The 11,154-nt window shown below is 41.5% G+C and overlaps 1 pseudogene; it reads right to left on the reverse strand.

Annotated features, from left to right (window-relative positions):
* Nucleotides 1–8,788: 8,788 nt before the first annotated feature.
* LOC103020752 (zyxin-like) lies at nt 8,789–10,501 on the reverse strand (annotated as a pseudogene).
* Nucleotides 10,502–11,154: the final 653 nt, after the last annotated feature.

Below are 11,154 nucleotides of genomic sequence, written 5' to 3' on the forward strand. Positions count from 1 at the left end.
AATAAGGGAATAGTGTAAACAACTTCACAATCATAATTTGACAATTTAGAAGAAAGGGATCAAAATTCCTCAGAAACCACAGACTATCATAACTCAGCCAAGATGAAATAGATAGCCTAAATAGCCTATAACTATTAAAGAAATTGAATCTATGATTTAAAATCTCCCCCCAAAAAGAAATCCCACATTAAGATGGCTTCATTGGAGTTTTAACAAACATTCAGAGAAGAATTAACATGAATTTTACATAATATCTTCCAGAATATAGAAGAGGAAGGCACTTTCCAATTTGTTTTATGAGGTTGCTGTTACCTTACTACCAAAACTCAACTAAGAGAGCACAATAAAAAAAATATAGAAAATTAGAAGACCAGTATCTCTCATACAGTCAAACACAAAATCCTCAACAAAATTTTAGCAAATTGAGTACAACAGACTATAAAAAGGACAATATTCCCTGACAAAGTGGAATTAATTTCAGGTATGCAAGGCTGGTTTAATATGTGAAATCAATCCATGAAATCCATTATATTACAAACTAAAGAAGAAAATTCGTATGATAATATCAATTGATGAAGAGAAGGAATTGAACAAAATTTAACACTCTTTCATGATAAAAAAATTTTCTCAGTCTTCATATTAAAATTTTCTTGAGGTAAGTACTTAGATTTTTTTTGTGTGTGGGCATACGTTTCCATTTCTCTTTTATTTATTTATTTATTTGTTTGTTTATTTATTTATTGGCTGCACCATGCAGCATGCAGAACTTCCCTGCCCAGGGATCAAACCCATACTCCCTGCATTGAAAACATGGAGTCTTAACCACTGGACCACCAGAGAAGTCCCCATTTCTCTTATTTTCTTTAGATTTTATTTTTATTTTATAATTTAATTTTTATTTTATATTGAGGTATAGCTGGTTTACAAAGTTGTGTTATTTTCAGGTGTACAGCAAAGTGGTTTAGTTATACATATACATATATCCATGTTTTTCAGATTCTTTTCCCATATGGGTTATTACAGAATATTGAGTATAGTTCCCTGTGTTATACACTAGGTCCTTGTTGATTATCTATTTTATATGTAGTAGTGTGTATATGTTACTCCCAAACTCCTAATTTATCCATCCCCCCACCCTTCTCCTTTGATAACCATAAGTTTGTTTTCCACATCTGTGAGTCTGTTTCCATTTTGTAAATAAGTTCATTTAAATCACCTTTTTTAGATTCAACATATACGTGATACCATATGATATTTGTCTTTCTTTTTCTGACTTATTTCACTTAGTATGATAATCTCTAGGTCCATCCATGTTGCTGCAAATGGCATTATCTCATTTTTTAAAAAGATATTTTGATGTGTACCATTTTAAAAGTCTTTATTGAACTTGTTACAATATTGTTTCTGTTTTATGGTTTTTTTTTTGTTTGTTTTTTGTTTTTTGTTTTTTGCCACGAGGCATGTGGGATCTTAGCTCCCTGACCAGGGATTGAACCCTCACCCCCTGCACTGGAAGGCAAAGTATTAACCACTGGACCACCAGGGAAGTCCTTATTTCATGGGTTTTTTAATGGCTGAGTAATATTCCATTGTATATATGTACCACATCTTCTTTATCCATTTCTCTTGATGGATATTTAGGTTTCTTCCATGTCCTGGCTGTTGTAAATAGTGCTGCAATAAGCAGTGGGGTGCATGAATCTTTTCGAAGTATGGTTTTCTCTGGATATGTGCCTAGGAGTGAAATTGCTGGATCATATGGTAGCTCTATTTTTAATTTTTAAGAAACCTCCATACTGTTCTCCATAATGGTTGTACCAATTTACTTCCCACCAACAGTCTAAGAGAGTTCCTTTTCTCCACACCCTCTCCGGCATTTATTGTTTGTAGACTTTTTAATGATGACCATTCTGATCGATGCGAGGTGATGCCGCATTGTAGTTTTGATTTGCATTTCTCTAATAATTAGAGGTGCTGAGCATCTTTTCATATACTTTTTGGCCATCTGTATGTCTTCTTTGAAGAAATGTCTATTTAGATCTTCTGCCCATTTTTTGATTGGGATTTTTGTTTGTTTGTTTGTTCTTGTTTTTGTTTTTTTGTTTTGATATTGACCTGCATGAGCTGTTTGTATATTTTGGAGATTAACCCCTTGTTGGTTGCTTCGTTTGCAAATATTTTCTCCCATTCTGTGGGTTGTCTTCTCATTTTGTTTATTGTTTCCTAAGCTGTACAAAAGCTTTTAAGGTTAATTAGGTCCCAGTTGATTATTTTTGTTTTTATTTTCATTTCTCAAGGAGGTGGATCAAAAAGACGTTGCTGAGATTTATGTGAAAGAGTGTTCTGCCTATGTTGTCCCCTAAGAGTTTTATAGTATCTGGCCTTACATTTAGGTCTCTAATCCATTTTGAGTTTATTTTTGTGTATGGTGTTAGGGAGTGTTCTAATTTCATTCTTTTACATGTAGTTGTCCAGTTTTCCCAGCACCGCTTATTGAAGAGGCTGTCTTTTCTCCATTGTATATTCTTGCCTCCTTTGTCAAAGAAAAGGTAACCATATGAGCGAGGGTTTACCTCTGGGCTTTCTATATTGCTCCATTGATATATATTTCAGTTTTTGTGCCAGTACCTTACAGTTTTGATGACTCTAGCTTTAGAGTATAGTCTGAAGTCAGGGAGCCTGCTTCCTTCACCTCCATTTTTCTTTCTCAAGATTGCTTTGACTATTCATGGTCTTTTGTGTTTCCATACAAATTGTAAAAGTTTCTGTTCTAGTTCTGTGAAAAGTGCCTTACATAATTTGATAAGGATTTTATTGAATCTGTAGTTTGCTTTGGGCACTATAGTCATTTTTACAATATTGATTCTTCCAATCCAAGAACATGGTATATCTTTCCATCTGTTTGTGTCATTTTTGATTTCTTTCAGCAGTATCTTATTGTTTTCTGCATACAGGTCTTTTGCCTCCTTAGGTAGGTTTATTCCTAGGTATTTCATTCTTTTTCTTGCAATGATACATGAGATTGTTTCTTTAATTTCTCTTTCTGATTTTCCTTGTTATTGTATAGAAATGCAAGAGATTTCTGTGTATTAATTTTGTATCCCACAACTTTACTGAATTCATTGATGAACTCTAGGAGTTTTCTGGTAGCATCCTTAGGATTTTCTATGTATAGTATCATGTCATATGCAAACAGTGACAGTTTTACTTCTTTTCCAGTTTGGATTCATTTATTTCTTTTTCTTCTCTAATTGCTGTGGCTAAAACTTCCAAAACTATGTTGAATAATGGTGGTGAGAGTGGGCAACCTTGTCTTGCTCCTGATCTTAGTGGAAATGATTTCAGTTTTTCACCATTGAGAAAGATGTTGGCTGTGGGTTTGTCATATATGGTCTTTATTATGTTGAGGTAAGTTCCGTCTATGTCTACTTTCTGGAGGGTTTTTTATCATAAATGGGTGTTGAATTTTGTCAAAAGCTTTTTCTGCATCTATTGATATGATCATATGGTTTTTCTCCTTCAGTTTGTTAATATGATGTATCACAATTTTTGATTTGTGTATATTGAAGAATCCTTGCATTCCTGGGATAAACCCCATTTGATCATCGTGTATGATCCCTTTAATGTGTTGTTGGATTCTGTTTGCTAGTATTTTGTTGAGGATTTTTGCATCTATATTCATCAGTGATATTTGTCTGTAATTTTCTTTTTTTGTAGTCTCTTTGTCTGTTTTTGGTATCAGGGTGATGGTTGCCTCATAAAATGGGTTTGGGAGTGCTCCTTCTTCTGCAATTTTTTGGAAGAGTTTGAGAAGGATGGGTATTAGCTCTTCTCTAAATGTTTGATAGAATTCAGCTGTGAAGCCATCTGGTCCTGGACTTTTGTTTCTTGGAAGATTTTTAATCACAGTTCCAATTTCATTACTTGTGATTGGCCTGTTCATATTTTCTGTTTCTTCCCGGTTCAGTCTTGGAAGGTTATACCTTTCTAAGAATTTGTCCATTTCTTCCAGGTTGTCCATTTTTTTGGCATAGAGTTGTTTGTAGTAGTCTCTTAGGATGCTTTGTATTTCTGTGGTGTCTGTTGTAACTTCTCCTTTTTCATTTCTAATTTTATTGATTTGAGTCCTCTCCCTCTTTTTCTTCATGAGTCTGGCTAATGGCTTATCAATTTTGTTTATCTTCTCAAAGAACCAGCTTTTGGTTTTATTGATCTTTCCTATTGTTTTCTTTGTTTCTATTTCATTTGTTTCTGCTCTGATCTTTATGGTTTCTTTCCTTCTGCTAACTTTGGGTTTTGTTTGTTCTCCTTTCTCTAGTTCCTTTAGGTGTAAGGTTAGATTGTTTATTTGAGATTTTTCTTGTTTCTTGAGGTAGGCTTGTATAGCTATAAACTTCCCTCTTAGAACTGCTTTTGCTGCCTCCCATAGGTTTTGGGACATCGTGTTTTCATTGTCATTTGTTTTTAGGTATTTTTTGATTTCCTCCTGATTTCTTCAGTGATCTCTTGGTTATTAAGTAGTGTATTGTTTAGCCTCCATGTGTTTGTATTTTTACAGATTTTTTTCCTGTAATTGATGTGTAGTCTCATAGTGTTGTGGTCGGAAAAGATGCTTGATACAATTTCAATTTTCTTAAATTTACCAAGTTTTGATTTGTGACCCAAGATATGATCTATCCAGGAGAATGTTCCATGATCCCTTGAGAAGAAAGTGTATTCTGTTGTTTTTGGATAGAATGTCCTATAAATATCAATTAAGTCCATCTTGTTTAATGTACCATTTAAAGCTTGTGTTTCCTTATTTATTTTCATTTTGGATGTCCCTTGGTGAAAGTGGGGTGTTACAGTCCCCTACGATTATTATGTTACTGTCAATTTCCCCTTTTATGGCTGTTAGCATTTGTCTTATGTATTGAGGTGCTCCTATGTAGGGTGCATAAATATTTACAATTGTTATATCTCCTTCTTGGAATGATCCCTTGATCATTATGTAGTGTCCTTCTTTGTCTCTTGTAATAGTCTTTATTTTAAAGTCTATTTTTTCTGATATGAGAATTGCTACTCCAGCTTTCTTTTGATTTCCATTTGCATGGAATATCTTTTTCCATCCACTCACTTTCAGTCTGTATGTGTCCCTAGGTCTGAAGTGGTCTCTTGTATATAAGGGTCTTTTTTTGGTATCCATTCAGCCAGTCGATGTCTTTTGATTGGAGCATTTAATCCATTTACATTTAAGGTAATTATCGATATGTATGTTCCTATTACCATTTTCTTAATTGTTTTGGGTTTGTTATCGTAGGTCTTTTCCTTCTCTTGTGTTTCCTGCCTAGAGAAGTTCCTACAGAATTTTTTGTAAAGCTGGTTTGGTGGTGCTGAATTCTCTTAGTTTTGCTTGTCTGTAAAGGTTTTAATATCTCTGTCGAATCTGAATGAGATCCTTGCTGGGTAGAGTAATCTTGGTTATAGGTTTTTCCCTTTCATCACTTGAAATATGTCCTGCCACTCCCTTCTGGCTTGCAGAGTTTCTGCTGAAAGATCAGCTGTTAGCCTTATGAGGATTCCCTTGTATGTTATTTGTTGTTTTTCCCTTGCTGCTTTTAATATTTTTTCTTTGTATTTAATTTTTGATAGTTTGATTAATATGTGTTTTGGCATGTTTCTCCTTGGATTTATCCCGTATGGAACTCTCTGTGCTTCCTGCACTTGATTGACTATTTCCTTACCCATATTAGGGCAGTTTTCAACTATAATCTCTTCAAATATTTTCTCTGTCCCTTTTTTTTTTCTCTTCTTCTTCTGGGACCCCTATAATTCGAATGTTGGTGCATTCAATGTTGTCCCAGAGGTCTCTGAGACTGTCCTCAATTCTTTTCCTTCTTTTTTCTTTATTCTGCTCTGCAGTTCTTACTTCCACTAATTTATCTTCCAGGTCACTTATCCGTTTTTCTGCCTCAGTTATTCTGCTATTGATTTCTTCTAGAGAATTTTTCATTTCATTTATTGTGTTGTTCATCATGGTTTGTTTGCTCTTTAGTCTTCTAGGTCTTTGTTAAACGTCTCTTGTATTTTCTCCATTCTATTTCCAAGATTTTGGATCATCTTTACTATCATTATTCTGAATACTTTTTCGGGTAGTCTGCCTATTTCCTCTTCATTTGTTTGGTCTGGTGGGTTTTTACCTTGCTCCTTCATCTGCTGTCTCTTTCTCTGTCTTCTCATTTTGCTTAACCTACTGTGTTTGGGGTCTCCTTTTCGCAGTCTGCATGTTCGTAGTTCCCATTGTTTTTGGTGTCTGCTCCCAGTGGGTATGGTTGGTTCAGTGAGTTGTGTAGGCTTCCTGGTAGAGGGGACTGGTGCCTGTGTTCTGGTGGATGAGGTTGGATCTTTTCTTTCCGGTGGGCAGGACCACGTCTGGTGGTGTGTTTTTGGGTGTCTGTGAACTTATTATGATTTTAGACAGCCTCTCTGCTAATGGGTGGGGTTGTGTGCCTGTCTTGCTAGTTGCTTGGCATAAGGTGTCCAGCTCTGTAGCTTGCTGGTCATTGAGTGGAGCTGGGTCTTAGTATTGAGATGGCCATCTCTGGGAGAGCTTTCACAGTTTGATATTATGTGGGGCTGGGAGGTCTCTGGTGAACCAATATCCTGAACTCGGCTCTCCCACCTCAGAGGCTCAGGCCTGACACTTGGCCAGAGCACCAAGACATTTTCAGCCACATGGCTCATAAGAAAAGGGAGAAAAAAAAAAAAGACAGAAAAATAAATAAATAAGTACAATGAAGTTATTAAAATAAAAAAATTATTAAAAATAAAAAATTAATTTAAAAAAAGAGAGAAAGAAAGAAAGAAGAGCAAAACCAAACCAAAAAGCAAATCCAGCAATGATAACAAACCCTAAAAACTATACAAAAAAAAGAAAGAAACCTGACAGACTAAACCCTAGGACAAATGTCAAAAGCAAAGCTACACAGAGAAAATCACAGAAAGAATCATACACATACACACTCCAAAAAAAAGAAAAAGGAAAAAAGAAAAAAAAATATATGAAAGGAAGATAGCAACCAAATCATCTACCAGTGGTAATAAGCTCTAAATACTAAACTAAGATAAACATAAAACCAGAAACAAATTAGAAAGCAGAAAGCAGAAAGCAAACCCCAGTTCTACAGTTGCTCCCAAAGTCCACTGCCTCAATTTTGGGATGATTCATTGTCTATTCAGGTATTCCACAGATGCAGAGTACATCAAGTTGATTGTGGAGATTTAATCCACTGCTCCTGAGGCTGCTGGGAGAATTTTCCCTTTCTCTTCTCTGTTTGCACAGCTCCTGGGGTTCAGCTTTGGGTTTGGCCCTGCCTCTATGTGTAGGTCACCAGAGGGCATCTGTTCCTTTTCCAGACAGGAGTGGGTTAAAGAAGTGGCTGATTAAGGGGCTCTGGCTCACTCAGTCCCAGGGTGGGGGGGGCGGGGGAGGGCAGGGTTCAGAATGCGGGATGAGCCTGTGGCAGCAGAGGGCGGCATGATGTTGCAGCAGGCTGAGGCACACCGTGTGTTCTTCCAGGGAAGTTGTCCCTGGATCACGGGACCCTGGCACTGGTGAGCTGCACAAGCTCCCAGGAGGGGAGGTGCGGATAGTGACCTGTGTTTGTACACAGGATTCTTGGTGGCTACAGCAGAAGCCCTAGCATCTCATGCCTGTGTGTGCACTGATAGCTGCAGCTTGCGCCCATCTCTGGAGCTCGTTTAGGCGGTGCTCTGAATCCCCTCTACCCGTGCATCCCGAAACAATGGTCTCTTGCCTCTTAGGCAGTTCCAAACTTTTTCCCAGACTCCCTCCCAGCTAGCTGTGGTGCACTAGTCCCTTCAGGCTGTGTTCAAGAGCCAACCCCAGTCCTCTCCCTGGGATCTGACCTCCGATGCCCGAGCTTCAGCTCCCAGCCCCCACCCGCCCCAGTGGGTGAGCAGACAAGCCTCTCAGGCTGGTGAGTGCTGGTTGGCACTGATCTTTTCTGCAGGAATCTCTCTTCTTTGCCCTCTGCACCCCTGTTGCTGCTCTCTCCTCTGTGGCTCTGAAGCTTTCCCCTGGCCCACCTCCCATCTCCGCCAGTGAAGGGGCTTCCTATTGTGTGGAAACTTTTCCTCCTTCACAGCTCCCTCCCAGAGGTGCAGGTCCTGTCCCTATTCTTTTGTCTCTGTTTTTCCTTTTTTCTTTTGCCCTACCCAGGTACGTGGGGAGTTTCTTGCTTTTTGGGAAGTCTGAGTTCTTCTTCCAGCATCCAGTAAGTGTTCTGTAGGAGTTGTTCCACATGTAGATGTATTTTTTTTTTCTGGAAACATCTTTTATTTGTAGCTGTAGCTACAACCTGGCAGCACAGGGGTTGGTGGGAACGTCCAGGCTGGTCAGCCCAGCCCAGCCTCCCAGCAGGTCAGGACATTTCCTGACCCTCAGCAAGCAGAGTAAGAGGCTGCTTGAGTGCCAGTCAAGGGCATCAGTGCATCAGTGAAAGCAGCAGCACTCAGTCTGGTGCCTGCTCAGGTGGGGTACCTAGACTATGGTGGGTGGTCCCTGCAGGATTGGGGAGGACTGGACCTCAGGTCAGGGACTCTGCAGCCCTAGGCCATGTTGGGTCCCTGAATCAGAGCACAAGGGGTACTGGGGTGGAGGTTGGTATGGAAGGAGGTGTTGGACATCAAAAAATAACTGTTGGGAGGGTGAAGAGGGGGTGGTCTCATTGTGGATGGTCTGCTAATGGGGAATGGATTTGCAGTCAAGAAGGGGGCCAGTCCTCACTCAGGTCTGGGCTCTGGCATTGTGGCATTTCCAGCAGAGCACGTGGCCATCCAAGGGGAGCAGCTGTTTTCATCTGCCTCAGTGGACAGTGGCTTCCCACAGTCCTCACAGTTGTAGCATTTCATATGGAAGTTCTTGTCCAGAGCAACCACAGACACAGTCTCCTCTCAGCCAGGCTTGGGCATGATGGGCTCTGCGCAGATGGAGTACCTGGGAGCATACTGCTTGTGGTAGTCGGGGATGCAGTGGGACCAGTTGGCCTGGTCCACTATGAAGGAGGTGCCCTCAAGGGGGCAGGCATAGACCACACAGGTGAAGCACTGCGGGTGGTAGGCCTTGCTTGTGGCCCTTAGCATGTGGTCAGTGATGGGCTGCCCTCAGGTGTTGCACTTCTCCAGGGTGTCAGTATAGCAGCCCTCACAGTACAGCGCCCCCTCCAGGCTGTAGAACTGCTGTCCCTGCAGCTGCTGCTCACACTGATGGCAGGTAAAGCAGGTGATGTGGAACAGCTTCCCCAGAGTGTGCACTGCAAGTTGAGCATGTGCCAAGGGCTGGTGACACTGGCCACAGAACTCGTTGATGGCCACGTTCTGCCTCTGAGGATGCTCCGTGTCCTGCATCAGCTGCTGGGTCAGCTGCTCCAGCTCATCCACCTCTTTCAGAGTCAAAGGTCCTGGGGCCCCAGAGGGGTGCACCTGGTTTTGGTTTTTAGCCAGTGGGGCACTGGGTGCTGCTTCTCCTGCACTTGGGGCTTCTCCTTCTGCTGAGCATAGGTGAAGCTGGGGGGCTGAGGGGAGCCTGTGCCAGTGGAAGAGGGAGCTTCAGGGGGCCCCAACTTCTGATCGGGCTGTGACCCGGGTCAACCTGGAGCTCCAGGGCTGAACTTGGAAGCCACAGAAGTAAACTTGGGAGTCACTGGAGAAAACTTGGTGGCTGGAGATGGGGCATGGGGACCTCGAGGCTGGGTGTTAGCCAAAGACACAGGTTGGGGCTGGGCCTGGAGCTGGGGCTGGACATGGAGTTGGATCTGAGGCCTGGCCTGGGGCTGGGGCTGGGGCTGGGGCTGCACATGGAAATGTGTCTGGCTCTGAGGCTGAGCCTGGGAGCTAGAAGGGGACTTCCAGGGAGGCAGAGGTGCTGTGCCCCCAGTTGCAGGCTTAGAACTGGACTTGGAAATGAATGGAGTGGTGACTGGTGGTGATACATATCCAGATGACACCCAGGCTTTGATGGGATCATTCTTGGTCATGTCATCCAGCAATGAAGACAGAGAGTCAATCTCCAGGTCAGTACTGCTCACCTTCTCCCTGGGCTGTGGTGGGAGCTGTATGGGGGCCTCAGGCCCTCCCTCCTCCACTAGCAGAGGCAGTGGGGAAGGGAAGATCTCCTCCTCTAAAGGCGCAGTGGGAAATGGTTCCTCGATTGGGGGAGGGGTAGGTGAGAAGGCACCTCCCAGAGCGCCTTCGGCATCATTGGCTTCCCCAAGCACAGGAGGAGGCGGTAAGGGAAAGTCTTCTGGGGGTGGCGGGGGAATCTTGCCCACCTGGCCCATCTGTGCACTTTGGGCCCCAGTGGCCGAGGAAGGTTTGCTGTCACCAGGCTGGAAAGGATTCAGTTTGGGCTTTGGGGCCACCACCAGCTGAACTTCTTCTGCGGGGCATAAAAAACTGGAGCCAAGACAGAGATCACGCGAGGCGGGTGGAGGGCTGCCATGGCCAGGCCCGGTGCAGGCCGGAGAGTCTCGGGTGGCTGTCTCACAGCCGTGTCCATGGACTCTGCATCTGTAGATGTAGTTTTGATGTATTTGTGGGGAGGAAGGTGATCTCCACGTCTTACTTCTCCATCATCTTGAAGTGTTGGAAGTTTTTAAAATCACACTTTCAATTTCAGTACTTGTGATTGGTCTGTTCATATTTTCTGTTTCCTCCTAGTTCAGTCTTGGAAGCTTGTACCTCACAAAAATTTGTCCATTTCTTCTAGGTTGTCCATTTTATTGGCATATAGTTGCTTTTAGTATTCTCTTATGATCATTTGTAGTTCTGTGGTGTCAGGTAACTTCTCCTTTTTCACTTCTAATTTTATTGATTTGAGCCCTTTCCCTTTTTTTTTTTTCTCTTGAGTCTGGCTAAAGGTTCATCAGCTTTGTTTACTTTTCAAGCAACTAGCTTTTATCTTTATTGATCTTTTCTATTGTTTTCTTCATCTCTATTTCATTTATTTCTGCTCTGATTTTTATGATTTCTTTCCTTATGCTAACTTTGTGTTTTGTTTGTTCTTCTTCCTCTAGTTGCTTTACATGTAAGGTTAGATTATTTATTTGAGATTTTTCTTCTTTCCTGAGGATCATTGTGTTTTTGTTTTCATAT

This window comes from Balaenoptera acutorostrata, chromosome 15 (genome assembly GCF_949987535.1).
Source record: "Balaenoptera acutorostrata chromosome 15, mBalAcu1.1, whole genome shotgun sequence".
NCBI lineage: Eukaryota > Metazoa > Chordata > Mammalia > Artiodactyla > Balaenopteridae > Balaenoptera > Balaenoptera acutorostrata.